The sequence below is a fragment of the Salvelinus sp. IW2-2015 genome, unplaced genomic scaffold (assembly GCF_002910315.2).
Source record: "Salvelinus sp. IW2-2015 unplaced genomic scaffold, ASM291031v2 Un_scaffold2971, whole genome shotgun sequence".
NCBI lineage: Eukaryota > Metazoa > Chordata > Actinopteri > Salmoniformes > Salmonidae > Salvelinus > Salvelinus sp. IW2-2015.
This window is the reverse complement of record NW_019944266.1, coordinates 1-6460: the sequence shown is the minus strand read 5'-3', so window position 1 is coordinate 6460 and position 6460 is coordinate 1.

Sequence of the window (6460 nt, the reverse complement as noted above, 5' to 3'; positions counted from 1 at the left end):
TGTCTCTGTCTCTCTCTCTCGGGAAGTGACACAGAATTATTTTTAACTGCACTGGAGAAACATTCATTATAACAACCCTGCAACCCCCACCCCTCCCACCAATGTCATCAGAAAATAGAAAGCGACATATCATTTGAAAGCAACAGCGCTTGTCTTTTTGGAAATCAAACTTAAATCTTACTTCTGCCAATGTCATAAGAATCTCCCCCAAAAGTGTAAACATTTAGTATGCATGGGAAGGGTACACACTGATGGTCGTTGTAAAGCTAAGCATTTCCTTCTCCATCCACATGATCTTGTTTGCATCCTCCACACATTGACCTAGCTCCTCGTTTACAATAGGAAAAGTGAACGTTTCCTCACCTGTCTGTGTCTTATTTAACTTGAAAGCCCTGATTGCTGGGGTCATTTTAAGATGTCAAGCTTTAAAGTCTGTTCAGCCATTTTGGCACAGTGACTCACTACCAAAACCAGACGCAACTGGTTTCAAGTGGKCAAAAGACGTCATGTGATCTCCTACTGCTATCTAGTGGACGAACTGGGAATCAGACAGGGGGTATATTTACATAAATGGATAAATAGAGACTTAAGCTTTCTCCTTAGATGTATATCATTCCTGGAAGACGAAAAATGCACATTGCACAAGCAATGCGCTTTTAACCTTTTACTGCAGTGGGTGATAGAGAGGAATAGTTCTGAATAAAGAGGAATATAAAACAATAGAGAACAATAGAGAGGAATAGGGAACAATAGATATGAATAGAGAGGAATAGAGAACAATAAAGATGAATATAGTTGATAGAGAACAATAGAGAACAATAGATATGAATAGAGAGGAAATAGAACAATAGAGAACAATAGAGAACACTAGATATGAATAGAGAGGAAATAGAACAATAGAGAACAATAGAGAACACTAGATATGAATAGAGAACAATAGAGAGGAATAGAGAACAATAGAGAACAATACAGAACAGTAGAGAGGAATAAAGAACAATAGAGAGGAATATAGTTGATAGAGAACAATAGAGAACAATATATATGAATAGAGAGGAATAGAGAACAATAGGGATAATAGAGAGGAATAGAGAACAATAGAGAACAATAGAGAGGAATAGAGAACAACAGAGAGGAATATAGTTGATAGAGGACAATAGAGAACAATATATAGGAATAGAGAGGAATAGAGAACAATAGAGATAATAGAGAACAATAGAGAACAATAGAGAACAATAGAGAACAATAGAGAGGAATAGAGAGGAATAGAGAACAATAGAGAACAATAGATATGAATAGTGTCACGCCCTGACCATAGTTTGCTTTGTATATTTCTATGTTTTGTTTGGTCAGGGTGTGATCTGAGTGGGCATTCTATGTTGTATGTCTAGTTTGTCTGTTTCTGTGTTTGGCCTGATATGCCTGTATGTTTCTCAATCAGAGGCAGGTGTTAGTCGTTGTCTCTGATTGGGAACCATATTTTGGTAGCCTGTTTTGTCATTGTGGGTTGGTGGGTGTTGTTTATGTTAGTTGCTTGTGTCAGCCCTATTCTTATTATAGCTTCACGTTGTTGTTCGTTTTATTGTTGTGTATAGTTGTTCAGTGTTTTCTGTCTATTAAATTAATGATGAACATATACCACGCTGCGCTTTGGTCCTCACCTCTTCCCACAGACGACGTTCGTGACAGAATCACCGACAACAAAGGATCAAGCAGCCTGGTAACAGGCAAAAGCGCACGGGAGCGATCGCAGGACTCTTGGACTGGTAGGAGATTCTGGATGGCAAGGGACCCTGGGACAGGCTGGAGAGTATCGCCTCCCCAAAGCTGAGCTGGAGGCAGCGAAAGCGGAGAGGCGGCGGTATGAGGAGGCAGCACGTAAAGCGCGGCTGGAAGCCAGAGAGGCAGCCCCAAAAATGTTTGGGGGGGGCACACAGGAGTGTGGCTAAGCCAGGTAGGAGACCAGAGCCAACTCCCCGTGCTTACCTTGGAGAGAGAAGGGACCGGGCGGCACCGTGTTATGCCGTGAGGCGCACGGTGTCCCGGTGAGCAGGCATAGCCCGCGTGCGGCACATAGCAGCGCTCGTATCGGCCGGCCCTAGAGTGGGCATCGAGCCGGCTCAACGCATCTGGTCACCAGTGCATTATCGGGCCGGGTACATGGCACCAAGCCCGCAGGTGTCCCCGGTTTCGCCAGCACAGCCCAGTGTGCTATCACCTCGCCGCACTGGCTTGGCTACGGGGATCCATTCAGCCCAGGTAGGGTTGGGAGGCTCGGTGCTCGAGACCTGTAGTGCGCTTCACAGGTCCGGTCTATCCGGTGCCACTCCACCACCAGCCCATCCGGTGGAAGCCTCCCGCCACGGCTGTCTCTCCGTCTCCGCACTACAGGTGTCCCGCTTGCTCAGCGCTGCAGAGTCTTCTCCTGTCCGCGTCGCTGAGCGTCCGTCCTGTCCAGCGCCGCCTGAGCCATCCGTCTGTCCAGCGCGCCTGAGTCGTCCGTCTGTCAGCCGCCGCCGAGCCGTGCCGTCTGCCAGCGCGCCTGAGCCGTCCGTCTGTCCTGAGCGCCAGGCGCTGTCTCCGAGCCCGCCAGAGCCGCCCGTCTGTCCTGAGCCGCCAGAGCCGCCGTGTCTGAGCCGCGAGCCGCGTCTGTCCTGAGCCCGCAGAGCGCCGCCTGCCGAGCCCAGAGCAGCCGTCTGTAAGGAGCCGGCCAGAGCCGCCCGTCTGTCAGGAGCTGCCAGAGCTGCCCGTCAGTCAGGAGCTGCCAGAGCCGCCCGCCAGTCAGGAGCTGCCCAAGCCGCCCGCCAGTCAGGAGCTGCCCTTCAGTCGAGCTGCCTGTTACGTCCGGAGCTGGCCCTTCAGTCCGGAGTTTCTATTGTGTTTATGGTGGGTGGTTGTCTTCCGTGTTTGTGTGTTCCACACGGAACTGTTTCGGGTTTCTATTCTATTCACTTTGTTATTTTTGTATTATTTTGTATTTTGTATTGTTTTCAAGTTCAGTATTATTATATAATGGAACTTACCACGCTGCGCATTGGCTCGACCTTTCTTATCCTCGTCAGATGAGGGGACGAATTACGTTTACAAATAGAGAGGGATAGAGAACAATAGAGAACAAATAGAGAACAATAAAGAGGATAGAGAACAATAGAGAACAATAGATATGAATAGAGAGGAATAGAGAACAATAAGAGGAATAGAGAGGAATAGAGAACAATAGAGAACAACAGATATGAATAGAGAGGAATAGAGTAGCCGTGGGCAGTCTCTCCCACACAACATCAGTGTAAGCAGTAGTGATAGATAAGAGCTAAGCAGGTTTCTCCACTCCACACAGTATAGATCAGTGAGTGACTCTCTCATGACTAGCAGAAAACACAGAGGAACACAACAGTAGATCTGACGACTCTTCATGACTCAGCAGAAAAACAGAGGAACACAACACAGTATAAGATCGGTGACCTGACTCTCTCATTGACTCAGCAGAAATACACAGAGGAAACACACACACAGTATAGATCAGTGACTGACTCTGCTCATTGACTCAGAGAATACACAGAGGACACAACACAGTATAGATCAGTGACCTGACTCTCCTCATTGACTCAGCAGAACATACACAGAGACAAACACAGTATAGATAAGTGACCTGACTCTCTCATTGACTCAGCAGAAATTCACAGAGGAACACAACACAGTATAGATCAAGTGACCTGACTCTCTCATTGACTCAGCAGAAATACACAGAGGAACACAACACAGTATAAGTCAGTGACCTGACTCTCTCATTGACTCAGCAGATACACAGAGGAAACACAACACAGTATAGATCAGTTGACCATGCTCTCTTCATTGACTAGCAGAAAATACACAGAGGAAACACAAGTATGATCAGTGACCTGACTCTCTCATTGATCAGCAGAAATACACAGAGGAAACCACACAGTATAGATCAGTGCCCTGACTCTCTCATTGACTCAGCAGAAATACACAGAGGAACACAAACCAGTATAGATAGTGACCTGATTCTCATTGACTCAGCAGAAATAACGAGGAACAAACACAGTATAAGATCAGTGACCTGACTCTCTCATTGACTCAGCAGAAATACCACCAGGAACACAACACAGTATAGATAGTGACCTGACTCTCTCATGACTCAGCAAAATACACAGAGGACCAAACACACATATAATATGGTTTTATCCATCAATTATATATAACCCCCACATGTATGATGAATGACACAGACACATACAGACACACACACAGATCGTTAGATGGTCAGTCTCACCGTTATACATACACACATCATCCTCTCCTCTCTCCGCATCTAATAGCGCAGTATTGGTATTCACAACACCCACACACAGACTGCTCAGGATTTGGCAAGCAAGGGATCCTCGTAAAAGCCCAAAGCACACACCCGGTACAGATCACACACCGGTACACTCAAACACCGGTACGATACACACACACCGGTACAGATACACACACACCGGTACAGATACACACACCGGTAAATACAGATACCCACACCGGTACAGATACACACACACGGTAAGATCACACAACAACCCGTAAACAGATACACACACACGGTACAGCATCACACACACGTACACCCACGGTACCAACACACACACACGCCGGTACATACACACTGGTACACTACAGCTGGTTCACTCACACCACACTACTCAAATACAAAACCTACTCTCATGTCTGCATGATTTGCCCCCTAAAGAGGCAGAGACTGACAAGACATGGGGATGTAAAAACGATGGAGAGGAGTGTTTCATCTCTCACTCAGAAGGGTGGTGAAGGAGGAAGAAGGAAAGAGGAGGAGAGAATAGATGAAGAGAGAGGATAGAAAAGTATTGCTTATATAAAGACAATGGGATAAGGGAGAGGGGAAGGTGAAGAATAGAGTCAGGGACATAAGAACAGGGAAAAAGAGAGATGGGATGGATGAACTATTTGATGGAGGGGAGCAGGTGAGAGAGGGAGGGAGAGAGATGGGAGGAAGGGGAGGAAACAGCAGAGTGTGCCAGTATAGAGCATCGATCAGATAGAATAGACACCAGACCTGAACAGAGTAAGATAGACAGAGAGAGAAAAAAGTGAGAAAAAGTGAGAGAAAGAGAGAGATAGACTGACAGCAAGAGAGAGAGAATCAGCAATCTGAGCAATGAGAGATTAAAAGGAAGCAGATGGACTGAGAACGAGAACCAGACACGAATGAGTGACAAGGGGTGTAGGACTCATGCACACACACAAGCACCTCTGACAGTCTCGCGCATCCCAGCCTCTCTCCCAGTCCAAGCCTGACTCCGTCTGATAAAAGCCCTCTATGGTTTCAAGGTCATAATTCACTAGCCATTTCCCATTTTCCCATAATTACCTCGTTGCCACACCACGCACGCAGCAAACCACACACACACACACACACACACACACAACACACACACCACACACACACACACACACACACCACACACACACACACACACACACACCACACACACCACACACACACACACACACACACACACACACCACACACACACGCTCCCTGTTTCTCTGATTTGTGTCATTACTGAGATGACTGTGGCTAAAAGTTTTCAGACTCGGCCAGTATGACGGCTTTAATGGATAAAGTCTATTAAACTCCTGCTTTCTCTCTCTCCCTTCATCTGTCTCTCTCTACTTTATGTTCCCTTCTCTGTGTCTCTCCCTCTTATATATTTCCCTCTCTCTGCTGTCTCTCTCTACTCATATATATATATATGTTCTCCTCTGTGTCTTACTTATATATATATGTTCTCCTCTGTGTTTTCTCTCATATGTTCCTCTCTGTGTCTCTCTCTATATATATATATAAGTTCCCTCCTCTGTGTTCTATATATGTCCCCTCTCTCTCTCTCTATATGTTCCCTCCTCTGTGTTCTCTCTCTATATAAGTTCCCTCCTCTGTCTCTGTATAGTTCCTCCTCTGTGTGTCTCTCTCTCTATAAGTTTCCCTCCCTCTGTGTCTTGTATTAAGGTTCCTCCTCGTGTGTCTCTCTCTCTAGTATTTCTGTGTGTTGTGTTCTGCTTGTTGTCTCCTCTGTGTGTCTCTCTCTATAATAAGTTCTCCTCATGTCTCTGTATAAGTTGTTCCTCCCTCTGTGTGTCTCTCTCTCTATATGTTCCCTCCCCTCTGTCTTGTACAATTCCTCCTCTGTGTGTCTCTCTCTATATAAGTTTCCTCCTCTGTATCTCTCTCTCTCTATATATGTTCCTCCTCTGTTCTATATATGTTCCTCCTCTGTGTGTCTCTCTCTATAATGTTCCTTCTTGCGTCTCTCTCTCTATAGTTATATGTTCCTCCTCTGTTGTCTCTCTCTAATACATGTTTCCCTCCCTCTGTGTCTCTCATATATATGTTCCCTCCTCTGTCTCTCGTCTCTTCTATCTGTTC